Source organism: Rosa rugosa, chromosome 5 (assembly GCF_958449725.1).
Source record: "Rosa rugosa chromosome 5, drRosRugo1.1, whole genome shotgun sequence".
NCBI classification, from domain to species: domain Eukaryota; kingdom Viridiplantae; phylum Streptophyta; class Magnoliopsida; order Rosales; family Rosaceae; genus Rosa; species Rosa rugosa.
In genome coordinates, this window is record NC_084824.1 from 43190111 (window position 1) to 43216396 (window position 26286).

Consider the following 26286-nt stretch of genomic DNA (forward strand, 5'->3'; position numbering starts at 1 on the left):
TGGCCTACGGCATGCGCCTCAACCCAGAGAAGTGTTTCTTTGCGGTCACCGCAAGTAAATTCCTGGGCTACATCGTCAGCGAGCGAGGCATCGAGGCTAACCCAGACAAGGTCCAGGCCATCCTTGACCTGGCAGATCCTGAATATAAGGTACACGTCCAGTGCCTCCAGGGCAAGTTAACCGCCCTTTCTCGGTTCATCTCTCGACTCACTGATAAGTGCGCCCCATTCTTCAAACTCCTCAAAACAACGCACAAGAAGGTCATCAACTGGAACCCAGAGTGCCAGGCGGCGTTCCAGGGCTTAAAGGAATACCTGGCGGCAGTCCCTCTCCTTTCTGTTCCTGTGCAAGGAGAAACACTATTCATCTACCTGGCGGTTTCGGCATCGGCGGTAAGTTGCGTCATCGCTGAGCTAACCGAGCGACAGCCGGAGCCCGGTGTTGAGACAAGGCCCGGAACAGAAATGGTGACCGTTGAGGAGGTAGCCCCCCCACAGTCAGATTGGAACCTGCATGTGGACGGCTCCGCCAGCGCCAAGGCCAGCGGCGCCGGAATCATCTTAACAGGACCCGGGGGACTGAACGCGGAATATGCGTTAAAATTCAACTTCAAAGCTTCAAACAACATGGCGGAGTACGAGGCACTCATCGCCGGTCTACTCCTCGCCATTGACTCGGGGGCTGACAGCGTCAACATATTCAGCGACTCCCAGCTAGTCGTTAACCAGGTCAACGACAGCTTCCAAGCCAAGGACCAGCAGTTAGCGGCATATTTGGGGTACGTCAAAACGTTGCTAAAAAAGTTCAAATTTCACAACATCACACAAATCCCCAGGGAAAAGAACGCCAAGGCTGATTCACTGGCGAGACTGGCAACCGCCCAGCCACATCAGAGTCCAGCGGACACAAGGGTAGAATACCTTGACAAGCCAAGCATCACAAAGACCCTGGCGGAGATCTTCAACATTGAAGTCAACTCCAGCTGGATGGACGAGATCATTGCATATAAGCGCAATGGCACATTGCCAGAGGATAAGATCCAGGCAAGACAGCTCAAGCGGAGAGCAACCCGCTACAACATTCAGAATGGGAGAGCAACCCGCTACAACATTCAGAATGGCAAGCTGTACCGTCAGGGGTTCACCTACCCCAACCTCCGCTGCCTAACCCCAGAGGAGGGAAAGATCGTCCTGGCGGAAATCCACAGCGGAGAATGTGGAAACCACTCAGGTGCCAGATCATTGGCCAACCGCACATTGCGACAGGGCTACTTCTGGCCCACACTGGGTGATGACGCCCGGAAAATGTCGAGGTCTTGCCACAAATGCCAACAGTTCGCGGATCTCCCACATGCACCGGCGGAACCTCTGTCAGTCATCATCGGCCCTTGGGTTCACTCCACGTGGGGCCTCGATTTGATGGGAAAATTCCAAACCGCCAAGGGCCAATTCAAGTACATCATTGTAGCCATCGACTACAACAGCAAATGGATAGAGGCGGAGCCACTAACGGCAATTACTACCGCCAAGGTCATTCGCTTCCTCTGGAAGAACATCTACTGCCGCTATGGTGTCCCACACACAATCATTATAGACAACGGTACACAGTTCAACAACAAGGAACTCATATCGTTCACCGCCAACTTGGGCACCAAGTTAAGTTTTGCATCTGTCGCCCATCCCCAAACCAACGACCAGGTCGAAGCAGCAAACAAGATAATCAAGAAGCTGCTAAAAAAGAAGCTCGACAGCGCCAAGGGTTTATGGGCGGAGAAGCTTCCAGAAGTCCTATGGGCCATCCGGACGACTCCAACTACCGCCACCGGCGAAACTCCTTTCTGCATGATGTTCGGCACAGAGGCGGTCCTACCTATTGAAGTAACTCAGCCTACCGCTAGGGTCGAGGGCTACTGCCCAGACACCAACGGCGACGGCATCAACTTGGATAGGGACCTCCTAGAAGAAAAAAGACTCAAGGCCCATTTGCGCAACTTGCAAAACAAAAGGCTGGTATCGCGTTTCTATAACGCCAGAGTCAAAGCCCGGAACCTCCAACTGGGGGACTGGGTAATGAAAGAAGTCATTCCACCACCAACAAAGCTCCGCCCAACTTGGGAAGGCCCATACAACATTGTGGAAGTCGTGAGCCCAGGCACCTTCTACTTAATGGACAAGGATGGCGTCAAATCGGCCCACCCTTGGAATACTGAACACCTTCGGTATTATTACAAATAGTCAGACCGCTACCCAGGAGCATCTTGACTTAGCTAAATTTTTGCTTAATATTTAGCTAAGGGAAGCTACCCGACGGGTACTACCCCACTTTTGTACGCTGATCAATCAGCTATCAATGAAACGAGGAATTATTCAAACCATTGTTACCAAGTCTAGCACTGAGGGCAACTGGCAACGCCAGCGATCGTCAGCGGACCTCGTCCGCTACGAGGTGCACTTGGACCAATTTTAATTCCTTTAATGTGTCATTGATTGACAAAAGCAAAATGTAACTCAAAGTACTAACGGTACAAACACATGGGGCAAACACAAACTCAAAATTTCATATTATTCAGCAAAACATTACAAAATGGCATGCCTCAACGGCTACAAAAGAAACAAAGTTGAAAAATCGGGAGCGATCCAAACTGGCCTCAGGGGTGGCCTTCGACATCTTCTGCCCCGGCAGGCGGCGGCACGACCGCTCGACTCGTCTGATCGGACCCTCGCGCTGTCGGACTTGGAGTCTCGATGGTGCCATCCGCACGGGTGTGCGCCGCCAGAAAACCAGCGCGCGACACCTCCGATGGGGTGGGGTTGGGAGTCTGCTGGGACCCTTCCGCCGGATGCGCACCACTTTCCCCGCTACCTGACCGGGCACCTCCCGCCGGAGCGGCCACGCCGTCTCTCTCCGTGGGGGTACTCTTGACTGGCGGCGCATCGGGCTGCGACGCTTTGGCGAAGTCGATGGCACCCTTCCGCTTCAGCATATCTATGTTTGCCAGGGCCCCGGCCTTCGCCGACTAGTCATCGCCTTCTTAAACTCCGCAGACCGCTTGAATGCCTCGACAGCGGCTGCCGCAGCGGTATTCCCTTCAGCTCTCAGACGAGCAACCTCACCTTCTAACCGCTTCAACTCCGTCACCCTGGCGGCGGACTCCCGCTGTACGATAATAAGTTTTTTGTCCTTGGCGGCAATCCGCTCCTCCAGCAACGCAACGTCCCGCTCCAACTTGGAGACGCGGTCATTCCTCTCCAAGTCACACTCGATGGCCACGCGAAGCTTACCGCGGGCATCGGCAAGGTCACACTCTGCCTTAGCCAGGCGCCGCTCTGCCTCTGCTAGCTTCTCCTTCTCCTCCGCCAACTCCCTCTGGAGACCTTGAATTTCCTCCCGCAGCTCCCCCTCGACCATGGGCTGCTTCGACGCCGCCACAAACATGTCGTGCAGTCCCGCAGATATTTGCCCAAACGCCAGGTTGAAGGGTGATTGGTCAATTGCTGTCGGGCGTGTGATACCCGCTAGGCCGCCGAACCCTAGCCGTTCGCATAGGTGGAAGAGAAATTCTCGCTCCCCATCTGTCATGAACGGTGCGTACTCGGCAAACGAGTCTAGCTCGCTGGCAACGGGCTCTTCTCCCTCCCCCACAACAGTCTTCGACGGAGCTCCTCGGGCCCTCTTCTGTCGGCGCGAGCCGATCACCTCCACGTCCTCCCCCTCTTCCTCGTCAGGGGAGTCGGCCTGCCGACGTTTTCTCTCCGGCGCCCTCTGGTTCCCGGCGGCAGTCTTCGTCACCCTCACCGGCGGTTCCTCCCTTGCTGCAATGACAGTATCCGCCGGCGGCACCACCTTTTCCTTTTGGGGGCCACGCCTGTTGGCGGGCATCTGATCTTTCTACTGCCCAGCCGCAGCGCCTCCCTTCTTCCCGCCAGCCACTGGGACCCCCGCCTGCACTACCGGCAGGCCATCCTCACCAAGATGGGAGTGGTGCGACATTGGCAGCACTACCGGAACCTCCGACTGGCTCAGCGCCAGTGTCTCGGGGTTCACCAGCGTCTGTTGGGCCGCCAGCCCCTCGGCGTACATGGTCTCCAGATAATTGTCCACCTCGGCGCGGTCCATTGCTTTTTCGAAAGCGTCGCGGCTCGACTTATTTCCTGGCGGAGTTTCTGGAAAAATATACATAAGCCAGTCAGTCTCGGCTACTTATTACAAAGGAAACATCGGTCTGACGGAAATTTCTTACCAACGGAGCGAGTAAGTTTCTAGTCGACTAGCAACTCCCAGCCAGTCAGAAGTCTAAAGTCCAGCAGGTTACGGTTCCGCCAGCAGCCTCTGATACGAGCAATGCGACACTCCTCCTCCCGCGTTAGGTTGTACCGCAGTCCCGCTGCACAAACACAAGTGGATTAGTAAGAATACAAAGCCTTCAAGATAAAAACCCTTGGTCACCAACCTCGGATAGGTTGGAATTCCGACTTAATCCTAAACGTCGGCCCTTCTTCGTTCGCTCCAGCCTGGTACTCCCATCCCTCCGTGGCGACACAGAAGGTCCCCCGCCAATAGGACATTGAATCCCTTAGGTTTTCTATCAGCTTCGGTGCTCCCTGACGGCGGCTCAGGTTCACTTGCCCTCTGCAACCCTGGCGCTTCACGTACACCAGCTCGTAGAAGTGAAGCACTTCCGCCACGGTAGGCCCCTCGCACCCGGACAACCGCCACAAGGAGTTCATCGCCAGCAGCAGACGCCACATGTTGGGACAAACCTGACCGAACGCAAGGCCGAATTCACACACCAGGATTTGCAGATTCGGCACCAGCGGTAATGTCACTCCTTGGCGGAGTATCGCTTCGTGAACGGCCGCAAATCCCACCGGGAGAATTGACGCCTTATCATCCGCAGTCGGCGGGCGCAGCTTCACAGAGCCCGGCAGCCGGAACGTCCGCTTCATCTTGCTAACAGCGGCGAGAGTCATCCGCCCTCCCGCCTCGTCGATGGGGGTGCCATCCCGGAGGAACCACGCGGACTCAGCGTCCTCCCCCGCTGTTTCCTCATCCCCAGCGGATCCGCTGGCGGCACTGTTGCTCGCCAAGCGCTCGTCGCGCCTAGCTTTGTCCGCCGCCACCTCACCCGCCCTAGAGCTCTCCGGACGTGACGTACGACCCATGGCTATTGCCCAAGGTATGGTCTGTAGCGGCTCAACCTCTAGCGGTTCCGGCAGTGAGGTTCCTGCATGGGCAGACGGACGCAACGAGTCAATAAATACCCTATCCGCCGCGCTGAACGACACGTCAGACCCGGAATCCTCACTGCTCGATATCTCTATGACGTTAGCCATCCCAAACCCTAAAACCCACACCAGTTAGCACAAGCACAGATCTAGCCTATTCTTACATCAGTTATCGACAAGAACATCAGTCACAGTTTACCCAGAAATCACAAAAACAGGAACAAATAACCAACAAACACTGAACCCAGATTCGACCATCTAGCAAACCCAGAAATCCCAACTGTCAAAAACACCAAAACCCATCCCCCAAAGCCCACTTTACACACTCAGAACACCCCAAATTCACAAAACCCAGAAAACTGACAACAACAAGTACATAGAAATTCAATGGAACAGGGATAGGATTCAGAGAACCAACCTTACTGATGAAACCTTTGCTGTGATTGCAAGCGCTTGTCCTCACCAATAGAAACCTCGTTCCCAAGACCCGGTGACTCCACAGCTTTCGCCCCGCAGGACTCTATTCGCAAATCGCAGAGAGCTTGAAGACGACGACTCGGGTTTGAAGTTTTCACAAAATGTCAAATCTCGCTAAGGTTCCCCCCCTTTTATGTCAACATCAACGCGTTCTAGGCCGTCCGCTAAAATACGACATCACACACCAGCCGTACACGTGTCACAACTTTTCACTTACTCTCCGGATTAACCGAGGCGTCGCCTCGGTTACGAAATCCATCATTACTATCATTAATGGCGAGAAGACGGCTACGCTTAGGGGACAGGCCTGCGCACGCTAACCCTCTACGGGTTCAACACGTGTTTACCACCACCAGACGAAGCGTCTGGTGGAGGTAACCACTTGCGATGGATTCCCCAACCGTCCGAAGTCTCCGCTGAGCGAAACCCCGCCAGCGGAACTTCTCCCTTGTCATTTTCCAAGTGACGAAGTCTCCGCTGAGCGACACCCCGCCAGCGGAACTTCTCCCTTGTCATTTTCCAAGTGACGAAGTCTCCGCTGAGCGAAACCCCGCCAGCGGAACTTCTCCCTTGTCATTTTCCAAGTGACGAAGTCTCCGCTGAGCGACACCCCGCCAGCGGAACTTCTCCCTTGTCATTTTCCAAGTGACGAAGTCTCCGCTGAGCGAAACCCCGCCAGCGGAACTTCTCCCTTGTCATTTTCCAAGTGACGAAGTCTCCGCTGAGCGACACCCCGCCAGCGGAACTTCTCCCTTGTCATTTTCCAAGTGACGAAGTCTCCGCTGAGCGTAACCCCGCCAGCGGAACTTCTCCCTTGTCATTTTCCAAGTGACGAAGTCTCCGCTGAGCGACACCCCGCCAGCGGAACTTCTCCCTTGTCATTTTCCAAGTGACGAAGTCTCCGCTGAGCGAAACTCCGCCAGCGGAACTTCTCCCTTGTCATTTTCCAAGTGACGAAGTCTCCGCTGAGCGACACCCCGCCAGCGGAACTTCTCCCTTGTCATTTTCCAAGTGACGAAGTCTCCGCTGAGCGAAACCCCGCCAGCGGAACTTCTCCCTTGTCATTTTCCAAGTGACGAAGTCTCCGCTGAGCGACACCCCGCCAGCGGAACTTCTCCCTTGTCATTTTCCAAGTGACGAAGTCTCCGCTGAGCGAAACCCCGCCAGCGGAACTTCATTTTCCAAGTGACGAAGTCTCCGCTGAGCGACACCCCGCCAGCGGAACTTCTCCCTTGTCATCTTCCAAGTGACGAATTCTCCGCTGAGCGAAACCCCGCCAGCGGAACTTCTCCCTTGTCATTTTCCAAGTGACGAAGTCTCCGCTGAGCGAAACCCCGCCAGCGGAACTTCTCCCTTGACATCTTGCAAGCGGGGCATCTTCCGCTACACACCTCTAGCGGAGCCCCTTATCATCTTGCAGACCGCGTACTTTGTTCAGCGCAGTATCGCTCAATAAAATACCGCCAGGCACGTCTACTGGACGCTGCTTCCTGCTCCAATCAGCGGGGGGACTTCCGCCAGCGGCGGATCCCAAGGCCACGCCTCACTCTGACAACGACCGCCACGCGGCGTTACCGTCAGACGGTCCCTACGGGACACGGGGACTTGTGTCAACAGTCTACGACGGCCCTGATCAGGCACGTTGACCCCCGTCACTTGGGTGCTAAAGATTGGGCTCGCTACCCAACACCCTCTGCTCCGCGCAGCTCCCCCTCAACAAACAATTTACGGACCATCCGGAGGTCTATCTTAGCCGGGGAGTGGGGGACTCCCTGGGGGGCCTAGCAGAGGCCCACCCGAAAGGGTATAAAGCGTTTGCTCAGTAAAATCCATGGTTGACAACGCACTGACGCTAATTATGCTCTTGCAAGCCTAGCGGAAGAAAACGCTTCGAACCGCCGAACAACTCCCCAACCAAGATTGCCCTCCTTGACTGGGGAATTGGGGGACTTGTACATACATGTACATTTGCAAGCATAATTAGCTATAATGGGCCACGCTCGTTCGACCGCCAAAGGTACTAATTCCAACCAAGGGAATGACATGCAAACACACCGCCAGGCGGGCTACAACCTCGGCGGCGGATCACCCCCAGATCACCTCCAACGCGCCGCGCCAAGGTAGCATCAGAAGCTCCCAGAGCTGGGGACTGAAGCACATCAGTCCCACATCGAAAACAAAGAGAAGATCAACCTCTTCCTCACCTATAAAAGGTTCTCTCCTCTCTCCTCATTAATTACGCATTCAATACTTACCTACTGTTACTTTGTCAACATAAATACATTGACTAACTTAGGCATCGGAGAGTTGAAGACCGCCCAACGCGGTCTCCCTCTGACGCCCTTTGTATTTTACTTGACAGGTAGCGGAGACTTTGAGAACGTCACAAGTATCGATCCGCCCACCGGATCAGCGTTAACAAAGGTTCAGCTACCGCCGAACTTTTAGACATTAACAGAGAGAAAGTGAGATTTGAGTGGGAGAGAGAGAAGTAGGCTGTGAAAACAAGAGGGGAGTGGTTTAGCGGCGAATTTCCGAGCTGATTGGGATCTGCTTGTGTTTGGGAGATGGCGTCGGCGACGATGGAGGCGAGGGCGGATCCCAACAGAGGGAGATGGCTTCAAAGAAGGTGAAGAAGTGATCGATCAGCTCCTAGCCTCTTGCTTTTGCTCGATGTCCATCTCTGCACCGCCAAGCTATGTCTTTGCTGGGTTTAGTTTCAATTTGGGGAGAGAAACAGATGGGTTGTGGAGTTTGATCGGAATGGGATTGGTGGGTTAAGGAAGGAGAAAGTAGGCAAAACGAAAAGAAAAAAAAAAGAAAAAAAGAAATTAAAAAGGAACAAGAAAAAAAGAAGAAAAAGCAAAAAAGAAATTAAAAAGGAAAAAAAGAAAAAAAAGGAAAAAAATTAAAAAGGAACAAGAAAAAAAGAAGAAAAAGCAAAAAAGAAATTAAAAAGGAAAAAGAAAAAAAAATTAAAAATGAAAAAGAAATAACAGAGGGGTATATTGGACATTTCACCTAAGGCCAATTCCTAATTTGACGCGGGAGGGACCAATCAGACGGAAATTTTGACGTTAGGGACTTTTCAGATTAATTGAGAATGTCAGGGACTGAAACGAAAAAAGGGTCATAGTACAGTGACTAAACATAATTTAATCCTATATAAACCTCACATATTTCACAAATAGACATGCTTCACTTGGAAATAGAGAGATATTTCGTAAATAGTCAAAATCATGTTTTTCCACAATTTTTATAAACAATAAGAATATTGGAAACATATTACACAATCCACTCACTTCGACAATACGAATCGCCTCCCTGAATACTGATAATAAACTGAGTCACACAATACAAGTCTTCTAAAAATAGCCATTTGATCCAAATCAAACCTCCATGGATACAAAAAGAGCATCAAGACAAATCAGTCACTTTTCATGAATCTTGAATCGGAGTTACGGATAAAAAGTTATGATTTGCCAAAGTTTTAGAGAAAGAAAATGAGGAGAGAGAGAGTAGAGAGATAAACTCTCTCAGAAAAAGGAGAATATCACAAATGGTTACTCAATTTTTACATGTTCAATACTTTGATCACTTACTTTTTAAATATATTACTTTGGTCACTCAATTTTAACTCGGTTATGCACTTTAGTCATGCCATTAATTTTTCCGTAAAAAAAAAAAAAAAAAAATCTTTGCCACAATATCAAGGATCTTTTCGTCCAACCAATCGTTGAAAATTGAGAAGTCTGGATTGGAATGATTGGGAGAAGTGACTAAAGTGAGATTTTGATAAATTTACCATCTAAAAAAGGGAACGTCTTCCATGCTCCAAGCATAAGATGCTCGGACTTTTAGGCCCACTCACTTGAGTTTCACGTGTCTTTAGTTAAAATTGAAAACGTAATGGGAAAGGCCCAGCCTGTTCCCGGTTTCACTTTCTATGAGAAAGGATGATAAGAAGTTAATCTGGGAGCTGAGAGGAATTGTGGATATCCATTCCCTTAATCGAAGGTGCCGGAATGCTTGCGAGGAACATATGCGTGTGCGAACAACAACAGCAATAACTGAAGGTAGGAATCGAACACAGCAGTAGTCAAGCAAACTTAGTTCCGCAAGATAACCACCCAAGAATTCAAACTGCAGATCCGAATACTGTAAAGCAAGGGAAAAAAAAATATTAACAAATAAAGGCGAAGAAAAGAAAACAAACATCAAAACAATATAAACTGCTCTCCTGCATTGGAATTCTCTTGAGCTGCTCTCCTTCAATACGATTCTACTTTATACAAACACCATCATATCAGTATGGAAAGCAGAAACACCCAATCAAGTTTAATTCTTGTTTTGTCCGAAAAACAAACTCGGCTACTCTTCGATAATGCCTAGGTTTGTATCCCACTACCCAAGTCATGGAATTAGCTTGACCAAGCACCGATTAGTGTTCTAGGACGAGGATCATCATTGGATATGACCCCAGAAAAGCCGCCAGCGACAACAACCGCTTCGGCATCCAAAACAAGCCAAAACACAATTGATCCAAACTTGATCCAATTCGAAAAATAATTATAGCACGACATAGACTACGACAAGAGGAGTATTTTTCCTACCTCATCCAGCTCAATACGTCGCCAGAGCCGCCGAAAAAAAGCCGAAGAATCGCCGGAGAACCCTAAGCTTTCCGGCTTCGATTCTTCTTGATTATCCGACGTATGGATGATCCAGGACCGCCAGAATGTAGATGATGAAAAGAGGAGCCCAATGGCACCGGTATCCTCCGTTTCATCGCCGGACAGAGAAGTTCCGGCCGGGTCGCCAAAATGGATCGCGTGTTCTGAGATTTTCGGGAGAGTTCTGGATCGTTGATCTGACCTGGCCTTTATATAGTTCTCATTTAAATGATTTTTGACAGCTCTGATGAAGTGGTGGTTAATTTCAAAGGCCCAGATTGCACCAGAATAATTCTTTTTATTTAAAATAAATTTCCATAATTCCTAAATTTCTGAAATTCATGATAAATAATTCGGTGATCCAAATAATTTCCCGAAAATTTCCACAAACTCGTTGTGTCGTGTACTTAATTATCGGACCCTCAAATTGAGGATTCCACCTTGTGAAAAGTTTAAAAAATATTCTCGAACATCTTATTAATTTCTGAAATCATAACATAATTCCTCAATGATCCGAACTTAGCTCAACAAATTCTTCGGGAAAAATTGTAGGCTAATATAGAACTTACAATGTTAGTGCAGTGACCAAGTGACAAAATTCTTATATGTCTACTATTGTGGTATAACTAGTTTATTAGTTGTAATAAAAAGTATACCTTCCATGAGTAACAATGTGTAGGAAATAGACTTTATCAAAACCGACCGTAGGATGTTATCATGATAAGATGAAATGGTTATGGTAAAAATTTCAGCTATTTTCGGTGTCGTTTGGGTCTCGATTTAGTAGGTCAACCCTAAACCTTAAATACCACATAAAACTATTTATGCTCATAACCTCTCACTAATAACTTATTTTTTCGATCTGTCAACTCTCACATACTCGTGGGTAGGAGCTATATTAAGTAATGTAAAAATTTCGGGAATTTTATCTCCTCAAGGGTCGGCTCCCCTAAGGGAAGTATAAGCTTTTAAAGGGTTGACCGGCTCATTTCATGTCGAAATGATGGCGAATCGGGTTAATTTTTTTACACAATACTTAGCAATACGCTATAAATAGATGGGTAATGTCGAATTTATCAATTTTCAATTTTGATTTTTTGGATCGCACAAAATTCTTATATGTCTACTATTGTGGTATAACTAGTTTATTAGTTGTAATAAAAAGTATACCTTCCATGAGCAACAATGTGTAGGAAATAGATTTTATCAAAATCGACCGTAGGATGTTATCATGATAAGAAGAAATGGTTATGGTCAAAATTTCAGCTATTTTCATCGTCGTTTGGGTTTCGATCTAGTAGGTCAACCCTATACCTTAAATACCACATAAAACTAATATGCTCATAACCGCTCACTCGCAACTTTTTTTTCCGATCTGTCAGCTCTCACACTCTCGTGGGTATGACCTATATCAACTAATGTAAAAATTTCAGGAATTTTATCTCCTCGTGGTTCAGCTCCCCTTAGGGACGTGTAAGTATGTTAAGGGTTGACCGCTTTATTTGATGTAGAAATGACGACGGATTGGGTTAATTTTTTTCCACAGTACCTATTAATACGCTATAAATAGATGAGTAACGTCAAATTTATCGATTTCAAGTTTCCATTTTTTTGATCGCACAAAATCCTTATATGCCTACTAATGTGGTCTAACTTGTTTATCAAGTGTATTAAAAAGTATACCTTCCATAAGCAATAAAGTGGAGGAAATATAATTTATCAAAATCGACCATAGGATGTTATCATGATAAGAAGAAATGGTTATGGTCAAAATTTCAATTATTTTCGTCGTCATTTGGGTCTCGATCTAATAGGTTAACTCTAAACCTTAAATACCACATAAAGCTAATATGCTCATAACCGCTCACTCGTAACTTATTTTTTTGATCTGTCAGCTCTCACGCTCTCGTGGGTAGGAGCTATATCAAATAATGTAAAAATTTTGGAAATTTTATCTCCTCAATGGTCGGCTCCCCTCACTACAAAAAAGAATTCAATTGGCTACGCATAGCCAGCGTCGGCACTGAATTGCCGTCGCCTTTGCTCCGATATTTACTTCAGCAAATGATGCCATCGCGAAATTAGGTTGTGCTTGCTTCGGCTACACCAATGCGGTCGCAAAAGTAGATTATGTTTGCGACTGTGCATGTTTTCCGTCGCTGCATTTCTTTTCCTTTAACGACGTCGTCTTATTTTCTTAAGAAGAAAAGCCATCGACTTTGCCTCTTTTGCTTCACTTCTGGTTTTCGCATCAACCCATCTCTCTCCCCGCATCGTCTCCAATTTCTCGAGAAGCCTCCAACCGCTAACAGTATCAATCTCGTCTCACACTCGCCGCCAATCTCACATCTTTTGAATCTGTGGTAAGTAAGTCTCCTGTGAGATTTGATTTGAAACCCTAATAGAGTAATACTTAGTTCAATTTTTTAATTGTGAAGATTTATCGGTTATAACTTATGGGCTTTATGTGATGAGAGGATTCCTCCATAGCTATTGCGAGTTTCTCTCTCGCAATCTCACAGTCGGCCAGCATCCTTGCTTTGTGGTAAGTCTGTGGTACTTTGAATGAGAGAGGGAGAGCGAATCTGTGGTTTTGATGGGTTTCAATGTCCCTTAAACGCCGTCGTTCACTGCGATCTGAACCATCTCCACTCTTCGCTTTAGGTAATCATCCTCCTCCCTCCCCATTTCTCAGTCCTCTGTTCAATCTTTGATTGCTCTAATTTTCTGTATCGAAGCTTATACTTTTCTTCTGTTAATTTTCTAAATTGGGTTAGCTCGAGCGAATGTAATCAAAATTAGGGTTTTGCTTGGTCTCCGATTTGTATCCCAAACTTAAATAGGGGTTTTTGTTCGTGGATGGAATTGGATCATCTTTCGGTATTGTTTAATAATTGCTAGCCCTAACAAGGTTGGAATTTACATAAAGATGAATTCTTTGAGGGAAATTTTCCTCTTTTTTTTCCTACCATTATTCACATTTTAATGGCTCTCATGAGTGTTTTTAGCTGGAAATTTCATAGACATTTGGGCATTTTCAGTGAGTTGGTCAAATAGTTCAAAAATTCTTTAGTTTCCTTATTGCATGTCATCTGGGACTCTTTGTCTAGGTTCTGCATTACGCTATTTTACATTCAGTTAGCTTCTTTTAGTCTGGTAATCGTTTGGATACTAAAAATGTACATGTTTTACTTTACAGTGAACTGGAAAGTCGGTAACTTTACTTTCAGCACAGCTTTTTAGAAATCAACAGTCATAAGTTTTGTTTTCAGGGGGACAAGAGGCAAGTATTACACCCGGGACAGTGTTGTTTATATTGGCCGGAAGGTTTAAGTGAAAGAGAGTTGTTTTCCTTAAGCAACTTTCATCTGGCTTGCTTCTTGTTACTGGTCAGCTTCACTTTCATTTTCTCTTACAAAAATATTCAGTTTTGTTCTTCGTTTTCTGTATGTTATGTGAAAATTATTGCCTCTTATGCACACTGCAATTTTTTGTAGGCACTCTAAGCTAGTTGCTGTTTAGTTGTGAAAAGAATGATAATGGTAGAATGGATTTTTTTTAAGGGGGAGAGAGAGATGTGGAGCGCCCTTCTGTAGTAGCATAGATAGGGTTTCATCGATTTCATATTCAGTTTGCTCTTTCTATGTTCAGTTGGTGTTGCAAGTTAAATGACAAATCTCCCTTATACATTACCATGGTTCTTTTGCTCTTTCCATGTTCAGTTAGCTCCTTTGGTAGAATAATACTGAGACTTCAATACATTGAGGGATGCACAAATCTCCCTTATATATTACCATGGTTCTCATGTCAAAAACCATTCTCATGTTCCTGTAGATCGCTATGTACCATGAGAACAAGAAATTGTTTGTTAATGTGCTTCTCCTTGTTTGATGCTCTTAAATAAACTAGTTAATTCATGCCTTCCTCCCTCTGTTGAAGCTTCATTGGAGGAAAGGGAAAAGGCTGTTAATCCTGAAGTCTCTCATCAGAACTGTGATGGTAGAGTGGAGCCTCCCTGATAAATGCTTAGATTGAATTGTTTTTATTTTTACTTTTTATTAATTATTATTATTTTTGCTTCTTGCATGCTGCTAGTTCAAACTTCTCCCCAACCTTGGTTTCTGGCTTTCGTGAATTTCTAGTTGCCTTTTTTTCTTTTTCTTTTTTGCTTTTTAGCTCTGGGCTGGGTTTAGTCTTATTTGATGATTCACCATTGCGATTTTGTTTGGTTTCCTTTTGCTTTTTAGCTCTTGAAGCATTGCTACACATTAGGACTCCCTGGGCTTGAACTTTAAACATTGGAGACTATAGTTAAAAGATGGTGAACGCCATGTCCACATTTTTATCACAGGATGGGTGCTTTTACAATATCACAGTACCATTATACTCTTGTTTTCAAATTCTTAATTATTGATCATTTTGACCATCCATCACTCATCTGTGCTATACCTTTGTTTTGTTTAACTGGGTTATATGTGCACTTTGTAAGTTGGCTATATTTATTTTACTAGGTTATATGATCTTGTAAGTATGGCTAATTCTTTCTGTTGTTCTTTTAATTTCTTGCATTTAGATTTCTTCGGTTGCCTGAAGGCACTCTTTGTCTGATTGCTGCCACAGCATTCTCTGCGGAGTATCTCTTGTTCTACTTTCACTCAACAACTCATATATTAAGGCCTCGAGAGGGGGGTATTACCACATCATCCTTTTTTATTGTACGTGTAGTGAATGTTTATGGTTTGGAATGAAAAGACCCATGATTCCTTTTTTTGTTACTATTGTATGCAGTTCCAATCAAAATAAACGACCACATTCTCTCAGAGCCTGTTTCTTTTATTTTGCTAATTGGGTTTGATGTGATACTTAGTCTGCATTATTTGTTTGGCTAGCTAGTGTTAGCAACTGAAACAATTAGGAAACATCATTTGATTACTATTGGGCAGTTTACGGTGCGCGCTGTGATCATTTGCTTCACTACTGGTATGAACTCTACTTTTTCTATCTGTTTGCAAGTGAAGGTGTGATCTTGCTTTATTTGGATATTTGTTATTGTAGCTCAGCTGAGTTCTAAATTGAAGTGTATATTTAAGAAGCCTTGGGAAATATGATGGGCCATTAATATACTTAATAAGTTTCTCATTTGTAATGTCTGCATGACAGTAAGAGCAGTTGAAGTGGATGAATGTTGTGGAGATTATGGATGAATCTCCAGCCCATTTGCTTGGTTCTACAAAGTAAAATTGGTCAAAGTGTACAAACACGAGTTTTTAACTATTTAACTTCTTTGTAGTTTTGGTTTCTAAAATTACTAACTATTTTTTTGTCTCAATCCACAAAGGGGTATGGCTATCAGTAACTCTTGTATACTTTATAAAAGATAGGCACATCTGTGTGTAATATAGATCACACACACACACACACACACACACTCTCTCTCTCTCTCTGAACAGGCCAGAGATCTCTCTCTCTCTCTCTTATCTGAAACAAGCCAGAGATTGCAGCCAAAAGCATGGAAAAAGGTGTAGCTAAAGCCAAGCAAATGAAAACTGTAGTGAAAATACTTTCAGTAGTGTTACCGGGATTTCATCGACTGGTGATAGGTCATCTGGCTTTGGATATGTTGTTGTGGTATATTTCATACCTTTCCTGTTATCTAGATAATCAAAGAATCTGGTTTTGGATAGTGCAGCTATGCTATTTACTTAATTATTCTTTCTACATATTATGTTTAGTATTGATTTTTAATTTAATCATGGGCAGTAGTGGTATCTACACTTTGGCTTGAATTAGGTGTATATGATGTGTATAATGCAGTTATTTGCTACATGTTTGTTTGGAAGCAATTCATGTAAAAATATATTATTCATAAAGTAAAATCATAACATTAGTTGGAGTGAGCAGTAACTGCTTTTCTCTTCCCTCTTGAATTCATAAGATATGGGAATGCTTCTGATTCAGATTTTGATTGATATGCTATTGATGCATTTATATGTATTTGCTATATGATTTTTCAGTATTGGTATCATGGGAGCAATATGATTTTAAGGACTACTTCTAGTCTCCTCGACATATTTCTTGCTTTTACCTTTACCCCCTTTCTTTCTAATGGTACCATGTTTCAGGTTGAACTATATGGAGAGGTCTTGGGAAACAAGATGAGGCTAGGATGAACCGATGAAGGTAATTTATCTCTTCTTCTCTTTCTTTATCTATTCTGTGGGTGTTAATACTAATCCAAATGATGGCACTTCTCAGGTTTTATAAATCCCATATAATTCTCATCAAGAAACTTAAAGATTGTAATTGTCACAAAGCAACTTCAAAGTCATTTATTGCCAACACTATATTTATATATAAATAAGGGGGTGCACCTTACAAGGACATGCCTAGATCAAAGATTTTTGCCTTAATGTTTGCATGCATAGTTGTCTCTTCTATACATGAAAGAACATTCAATCATCTAGCTTGAATTCTGATTATTGCTTAGTGGTACAATGTTCTATAGCTTAACATAATTCACACAAAATTGCAGGCTATTCACACAAGTCAGTTCATTTCTAGCTCTGGCAGTAACTGTTGCTGCGGAAGTTGTCAAAACAATGGTTGCCAAGGGATATGTTCTGGGACAAGATGCATTAATCAAGGGGATTTGTCAAAACAATGAGTCCTATCAAGTATCGGTTGCTACAACGTCCAAGGTTTATGAGTTAGCAATTGAATATGGGCTCATCAAGGCAAAGAAGCTTTTCAATCACCTCAATAGCTCAGAGTATGTAGGTCATGATACTTAGCCTACTGGGCGTCAGCATTATGTATTTCAATTTTTGAATGTTTTTGTATTTTTCAAGATTGGTGAGAAATAATGTGAAAAAACATGAAATTTATGATTTATATATATGGCTTCTTTTGCTCAAAAAAGAAAATCTGGTATGCAAAGTTGCATGCTAGGTTTTTTTTTTAATCAATAAATGCACTTTTGCGACGGCAATGTTGCTGTCGCCAATGACCTTTGGCGACGGCAAAATCGCTGATGGCGTCGCCATTATGCCGTCGCCAAAAATCATGCGACGGCGTAAATACCGTGGCCAAAATTCATGCGACGGCGTAATTGTCGTCGCAAATAGCAATGGCGACGCCACCAACGACAACGGCAATTTTGCCGTCGCCTAGCCGTCGCCGTTGGTCTTTTGCGACGGCAATTTGGCTTTTGGCGACGGCCTTGCGCCGTGGCCAATCGAATTCTTTTTTGTAGTGCCTTATGGAAGTAGAAGCTTTTAAAGGGTTGACCGGTTTATTTCATGTCAAAATTACGGCAGATTGGGTTAATTTTTTTACACAATACCTACTAATACGCTATAAATAGATGGGTAATATCAAATTTATCGATTTTTAATTTCAATTTTTTGGATCGCACAAAATTCTTATATCTCCACTAATGTGATACAACTAGCTTCTTAGTTGTAATGAAAAGTATACCTTCCATGAGCAACAATGTGTAAGAAATAGACTTTATTAAAATTGACCGTAGGATGTTAACATGATAAGAAGAAATGGTTATGGTTAAATTTCAGCTATTGTCGTCGTCGTTTGGGTCTCGATCTAGTAGGTCAACCCTAAACCTTAAATACCACATAAAACTAATATGGTCATAACCGCTCACTCGTAACTTATTTTTTCGATCTGTCAGCTCTCACACTCTCGTGGGTAGGAGCTATATCAATAATGTACAAAATTATTGAAATTTTATCTCATCAAGAGTCAGCTCTCCTTAGGGAAGTAGAAGCTTTTAAAGGGTTGACCGGTTTATTTCATGTCGAAATGACGACGGATGGGGTTAATTTTTTTACATAATACCTATTAATACGCTATAAATAGACGGGTAATTTAAAATTTATTAATTTCCAATTTCGATTGTTTAGATCGCTCAAAATCCTTATATGTCTACTAATGTGATATAACTTGTTTATTAGTTGTATCAAATATCATACCTTCCATGAGGAACAATGTGGAGGAAATAGACTTTATTAAAATCGACCGTAGGATGTTATCATGATAAGAAGATATAGTTATGGTCAAAATTTCAGCTATTTTCGTCGTCGTTTGGGTCTCAATCTAGTAGGTCAACCCTAAACTTTAAATACCACATAAAACTAATATGCTCATAACCGCTCACTCACAACTTATTTTTTCTATCTGTCAGCTCTCACGCTCTCGTGGGTTGGAGCTAGATCAACCAATGTGAAAATTTCGGGAATTTTATCTCCTTAAGGGTCGGCTCCCCTTAGGGAAGTAGAAGCTTTTAAAGGGTTGACCGGTTTATTTCATGTCGATATGAAGGCGGATGTGAGCCCCGAAAAAATGTATCGAGTTTAGTGGAGATCGTACGAGAAAATTTAACGATCTCGATAAATGTCAAAGTGCTCGATAATATTTTCAGAAATTTTCATAAAGTGAAATCCCCTCGATTTAAGGATTGAATAATAAAGTACACGACACGACAAGTTCGTGAAAATTTTCGGAGAATTTTTAGGATACCGGAGCTATTTGTCGTGATTTTCCGAAGTTATGAGATTTTAGAAAAGAATAGAAAATCAATTGTGCGATCGTGGCCTTCAATTCCACCACCGCTTCATCCTATCCATTGAAATAGATTATAAATACCCTTGATCAGATCAAGGATCAAGATCACGTCCAAAGGCTTCGAGGTCTCCAGACTCGAAACCGAGAGCCAGCGACCCGATCCCCTAACCCGACCAGCGCTCCACCGTCAAGCCGCCTCCGGCCGGCGCACGAGCACCATCCTCTTCGTCTCGCTATCGCCTACGTTCCTGTGGGATCGGATCATACATGCAGCGACTATGAACGAAGAATCGACGATCTAAAGCTTGAAGAACCTCCGGCGAGTTTCAAGAATTCCGGCGACTCCGGCCACCGTTTGGGGTGCATGTGGTATGAAAATCACTCCTCTCATCATGCTCTACACGTTGGTGTACTTAGTTTTCGAATTAGATTAAGTTCTGATGATTTTCATTTGTGGGTTACTCTGGGCTCCGGCACCGTTCTCCGACATCGATGGTTTTCCGGCACTTCTTGGCTGGGTTTCTGGTTCGACTGTATCTATAGGCGAGGACTGACCTTGATTGAAGTTAATGTCTGGAAATTTCGAGTTGGTGACTGTCAGATCGTACTTCATCACTAGTTGAGCTTCGTCGAGTTTCCGGAAAACGTTGAGGATCAAAATAAGGTTAGTTGAGTTACTCTCGACTTTGGTGAATTGTGATTGTTGTTACGTTGTTGACGGGTTGTTATTTTGGTGGAGTTATAAATTCAGAAACTTTGAGTTGTGGACGTTGAGGCTTGGATTGCCAGTTCATCACCGGGTTCTTAGAGAGCTGCTACGAGGGAATTGGGATTTACCTTGCAGATTGTCAATCAAATTGGAGAATCATCTCTCAAGATTGGATTGCAGCTTCTTCGGACTTGAAATGAGTTTCTGTCAATTTCTTGTTGGGTGTTTTGGGTTTGTATGAAGATGGAAAATAATAAAAGTTGGAGTTGTTGCTGGGTTTCGGTAGCAAAGGAAAAGGAAAAAGGAGATGACAAAATAAGTATTTTTTTCTGGTGGCTTTTTCTGTGAGCTAGGCAATGTCCAAGCAAATTTGTATCCATGGAGAGCAGGTCACCCGGTTAGCATTTTCAACCATCAGATTTCAGATTTGATATCCAGCTGTCTATATTATGCTGACGTGCCCAAGCATGGCAAGCTCGGAGCATTGTAGAATTTTCGTCTAAAAAACTTGACTGGATACACATTTACGCAAGCGTATGTATCGTTGTCAAGATAGGGAAGTATTGATCCCAAAGTTTATCGTACCACGGGGATTAGTGGCTAACCCACAATCCTTGGGTGGTCGGAACTAAAGTCACTAAGCAAACAAAATAAAAATAAAGTGAATAGAAAGGCTAATCTAAGGCACCAAGCCTTAGCAATGCTCGGCTTTGGTTTTCACCAAAGCCTAATCAAAACTAAAAGCCTAGTGGTGGATATGCACAAATGAGTCGAAATTTGTAGGGGGTTTTGAATTGGGAATCAACTAAATTAAACGCAACCGAAAAGTAAACCAAACAACTAATTAACGAACTAGAAAATTAAATTTGGGTTTTCAAATTAATGGGAACATGGGAGTGTCGGGTGATTCACACTAACTATCATGCAAATATCGATGTCAATTTCACAAATGCATGCATTTCCTATATGTGTCGAGTCCCGTATCTAGTACCGGTTAAGGCTACTAAACCAATTATCCTTCCGGTGTATTGACTATGCCGGTTAAGGCCACAATCAACTCTCTAATTTGGGCATTACGCCGGTTAAGGCCGCAATATCCAAAATTAGAGGCCTAGAGAGCAAGATAATAGAGACTCAAGTAAGCTTAGCTACAATTAAGCTAGCTAATGGTCACCACACTTAAATCCTAGATGCAACAAGACCAATAAGTTGTCAATTTATCAATCTACTCATCACAATTGCCCACAACATAATTTCAAAGGGTGACAAAGCCTAGAAATATGCTTCTAAGGACCAATAAATTCTGATTTAAAGCATACACAATGGAAATTGCATTTATTAAAATTAAAGCATCAATATTTATACAAGATGAGTTAGGGCTTCACTACCCTAACTCCCAAAATTGAACTACTCACTCATAATTAAAACAAGATTTAACATCAAAACCATGTACAATTAAAATAGATGAGAAGAGAGAGGATAAGCTTTGCTTAATTTCAACAATGCTAGAAAGCAAAGAAAACTAAGCTAGCTTGAATCCTCCTAACTACCCAAGATGAAATTAAAGTCATGATGATTTTCCTTGATGAAATTTGAGAAGAGCCCAATAATTTAATGTGAAAGAGTGAGTGAAATGAAATGGGAGAGTGGGTGAGAGAGTTATGGATCTGTGGCTACTGTAGCAGAAGAGAGAGGATAATGGGATCTGATTGGTCTGATGGGAAAGGGCAGAAGCCCTTCCCTTTTTGTGTTGCGGCGCTCCCCCTGTTCTCTTGATGATAGATAATCCCCAGGTAATTGTGGCCTCTCTATATATATAGGCCGTGTTTGTTTCGTGGGATTGGACGGGACTGGACTGGCTTATCTAGTCCAACAGACATCATCCCGTGTTTGGCAACAACTGGGACTCAATTAATGAGACTCCAGAGTCCCCAAAAACCTGCTCTCACCTTCTTCCACAGCGATGTCAAAAACCATCGGACTGTGGAAGCCAAAATCTCGCTCTTAGACTCTTCACTTCAGCTTCGTGGTTTTCTCTGCTACTGTTCGCTTGGGTCTCCTTCCATCTCTTCTGCAGGTTCAATTTTTCACTCTCCCCTCCAATCCCCTCAGTTTTCTGCCAGCCAAAACACAGAGATTCAGAGATGACGGGTACCCATTAAGCCCAAAGTGATGAGTGAAGGAGGATTTTGCAGAAATTTATTTGCCATGAATCGGTGAGTTTTGGGAGGTCTGGGAAAGACCCAATTGATATTTGGTTGTTGGCTGCAAGAATTGAAGAGTTGGAGATAGAACCAATTCAATTCCAGGTATAGGAGAGGGTTTTGCAATTTGTGTTTGATTTGCTTGCTTTTGCTTCATTTATGAGATTCAGAATTGTTCTGTGAATTGTGAGGATTGTGCATATGATTCATGGCTTGCTTCTATTGTTGAGACAGACCCAATTTTGTTGTGATTCATGGATGATTGTGCATATGATTCATGGATGATTGTGCATATGATTCATTAGTTGCTTCTGTGTTCTTTCTTGCTGCTCCTTAGTCCTAGACAGTGCCAAACAAGATTCATGGCTTACTATAGCATAACCCAAGTTAAAAGAGTCCAGGACTCTTGTAGAAATTAAGGTCGGGAGTGATAGTCCGGTGAAACAAACACCCCCATAGGGTGCTGTGTGTTTCGAATAGAAAGGGTAAAATGGATGGCCTTCATTGATGGAGAAGAGAAAGTGTGAATTTGATGATTGAGATTGATTGGTGTCCTCTCGGTGTGTGGCTGCCAGCAAAAGAGGAAGAGAAAATTGATGGTCCCTCGTGCCGCGTGCGTGAGAAAAGAAAAGGAGCAGCAAAGCATAATTAAGCATTGCTTAATTAATAGAGCAACACGTAGCCAATTTCATCCTTCTTCTTTTATTTTTTTATTTCTTTTCTATTTCCTCATTCTCCCTCCATTTATATATATATATATAGACCAATAACCTTATAATTTTAGGAGCAAGATAGGACTTAATAAGATGGAGTATTTGAACATCGCCTCAAAACCCTAAGCGCCGCCTAACTCCTGTGCGACGCCGCTAAGCATCGCCACTCCCAACCATGTGGCAAGGCAATATTCTCGTTTGGAATTGTCGAGGAATCACCAACAAAGAATCACAGCGAGCGCTGATTGATATGGTCCATGCAAAACGCCCTCAACTCATCTTTCTCTCTGAAACCCTAGCGCAAGGAAAACTTATTGACTCTCTCACGGTCAGTCTGGGTTTTTCAGATAGCATCTGTGTTGATAAGCAACCGGAGTGCCAGGGATTAGCCCTACTTTGGAATGGGGATCTCAAGGTGAATGTACGCTCTTCGTCGTTCCACCATATCGATGCTGAAATCTGGACAAATGATCGAGCAGAACCGTGGCGCTTTACAGGGATATATGGCTTTGCAGCTAGAGCTGATCGCTGTCAAACATGGTCCCTCATCAATACCCTCGCTTGTGAGAACTGCTCATTGCCGTGGCTTATGGTGGGGGATTTTAACGAGATTTGGTGTCAAGCAGATAAGTCTGGCGGGCCTACTAGAGCTGTGACTGCTATAAACCAGTTTCAACATACCATGATCAATGCTGGTCTACTTGAGATGGGCTATGTAGGGTGTCGTTTTACTTGGTCGAACAAATTCACAAAGGAACGTTTGGACAGGGGTTTCCAATCGATGCAGTGGAGGAATAGGTTCCCATTCAGTCGGGTCATCACATTGCCACCGTCAGATTCGGATCATAGTCCACTTCTTGTGGAAGTGCAGAAGGAAGGCCATATGCCAATGCGTTCCCCTAAGAAGTTCAGATTTGAGGAGGGATGGTTTGGTAAAGAACAGTGCAGCAACATTATCCAGAAAACTACCCCATTGAACTGCCTGAGAGATAAGTGCAGATAAACCTTCTGCACATAGAATAAACAAATACGGCGAGAGCGGATCACCTTGCCTTATACCTCTCGTTGGGATTATGGTAGAAGAAGCCTTTCCATTAACCAAGATGGCATAACTAACAGAGGTCACACAGGTCATCACCATGTTGATCCATTGAGTGGCAAACCCAAGCTTAGTAAGAATAGCTTTCAAGTATGCCCATTCAAGACGATCATACGCCTTACTAATATCAAGCTTAAGCGAAAAGAAAGCTTCTTCCTGAGACTTGAGTTTATGCATGAAATGTGCTACCTCTGTGGCAACCAGTGTGTTATCTGAGATCAATCTACCTGGAACATAAGCACTCTGTAGAGGAGACCTTTCTGAGCAGTCCATCACATAAATAGCGAAGTTGGAGACCTTTCTGAGCTAAGTAGTTTAGTTCTTGACATTCAAGGCAAGCTGCAATCTATGCGGGGTGTCAAAGTTCAGTTTGCCCCTAGATCATGTAATAGTATTGCTCATCGTCTGGCTAGTCATGCCTATGATGCAGTCCACCGTGAATCTTGGCAGGGACAGCCTCCTCCTTGTATTCATGACTTAGTTATCAAAGAGTGTAACCCCATTCCATGATTATAATAAAATCCCAGCTCTTTTGGAGCCGCAATTTCGTCTTTTTCTCGTAAACTCCATTTTGCTTCAATTTCCCGTCACTTTCTTTCAATTTCATCAATTCCGCTTATTTCCTATACAATAAAGAAAAATTGATTAATTACATAATAATTGACTTGAGAATTAACTTATTTCTAGTGTTTTGGATATAATTGCATGCATAAAAATGCGTGTAATCAAAACTCTAAACTGAGATTTTAATAGAGAATTTAGCAAAGTGATTAAAGTGATTGACAGAGTATTAGTTGAGTGAGCAAAGTGAAATATTTAAAAATTGAGAGACCAAAATGTCGAATGAGTTATAGTTGAGTGACAATTTGTGAAATTTTATCTTCAAACAATATGAAAGAAAGAAATATGAAACAAAGAAGCTAAGAAATATGAAAGAAAGAAGTTGTTGATCAACCTATAAATAACTCAAATGTCCTATGACTATGGCTGATAATGACGTTTCTGTCATGTATCCCATGACTAAGGCTGATAACGACGTTTTTGCTAAATATCCCAAAGGCTGATGATGCATTGACCCAAAAAAAAAAGGGCTGATGATGACATCATCAGCATCCACATGGATGACGTCATCAGCATCCACATGGATGACGTCAACATAATCTGTTCTCTCCTCCAAATGCCACATGTCAGTGTGTCACCCAATTACAAATAGAATTTCCCCACTTCAGCATTCTATTTTCTTCTAATAAAACTTCAAAAATTTCTTAAAATAGCTTGGAAACCCAAAAAATTCACCAAAAAATATTGCGAACTCGTGGCGACCTCTATCTTTGATGTCAAAAATGAAATTTGAGAAACTTAAACATTATACGAATGAAACAAGCATGACCCCCCAATAATAGCGCAATTCATTTTCACTTTATTTTATGCAAATAATAAAAATAAAACAAAAACAGACTTAACTGATGTTTAAAGAAGTCTCATAACGGCTTTTCCAAGGTTTCTTTCATGAGAAGTACATTCTTCAATCTTCCAATATCTCTTATTGAAGATATGGCCAAGATTCTTATTTGAAAGCTAGCTAGCTCGCATTTGTGGATATCAAGATTCTGGGGGAATATTGGTTTTGAATGGGGAACTTCTCGGCTTTCTAATTCTATTTCAAAGAGAGTGGTGAAGCCATTTTTCTTTCAAGGATGGGATCGATACTCTAATTTGGTGGTGTTTCAGGGAGGCTTGCCCTAGTCAGGGCCGTCTCAAACTTTTCGGAGGCCCTGTGCGAAAGCTTAAAATGCGGCCCTCTAAATTGTAGTCTTATATAAAAATAAGGAAGACAAAATCATCGAAATCTCATTAAATTCATAACTGAAACGTATACCTTTGTTTTTTTTTTGTCTAAACTGAAACGTATACTTAAACAAACAGACAATATCTAATTTAATAAAATCAAATCAAATAGCCAACGATGTCTGATCAATTAAACCTCATTAATGAGCCTACAAAAGAGGCCAACTATTCAATACAAATGAAAATTTATAGCAAAAAAAAATTACAAAAAGATCTCACATAAAATCCTCAAAATAAAACATTTTTCCAGCAAAATGTTGATTGATATATGAGCATCAGGCTTTCCTCACTGCTTGACTTCTCTGATCCCTGTTTTAGGTTTCTCAATTCCCAGAAAATTGCTAGGGCTTTGCAATTTTAAAAACAAATCAAACCATTAAGAAGGGTATACAAATTAAACTATTAAATAATAACTGAACAAATACTAAAGCATATATTTATTATATGTGGATACAAATCAATTAATCATAACTGAGTCGTGACTAGGGTCTAAGGATTACTGATGAGCTTCATTTTGCTTCTAGATCTCTCAATGAAGAATGAAGACTTGAAGTGGGAGAGAACTAGGCCTACTCTAATGTGGAATTTTTTTAAAGCTATCAAAGAATGAAAAAGGATATAAAAGATCAATGGGAATGGAGAAAGAGACGATGAGAATTGAGAGGAGAGAGAGAGAACGCAGAAACCAAGAGGAGAGGAGTTGGAAAAGTCTGGGGCCCTATGATTTTATTGTTGTCTGGGGCCCTATAATTTTTTTT

General features: G+C 43.3%; 1 long non-coding RNA gene across 1 annotated transcript; it reads left to right on the plus strand.

The window, feature by feature from the left end:
• The first annotated feature begins 19289 nt into the window (after positions 1 to 19289).
• On the plus strand, positions 19290 to 19847 carry LOC133708768 (uncharacterized). Its single transcript, XR_009846030.1, has 3 exons — positions 19290 to 19324; positions 19499 to 19619; positions 19800 to 19847. It is a non-coding gene; the product is annotated as an uncharacterized LOC133708768 (long non-coding RNA).
• The last annotated feature ends 6439 nt before the right edge of the window (positions 19848 to 26286 follow it).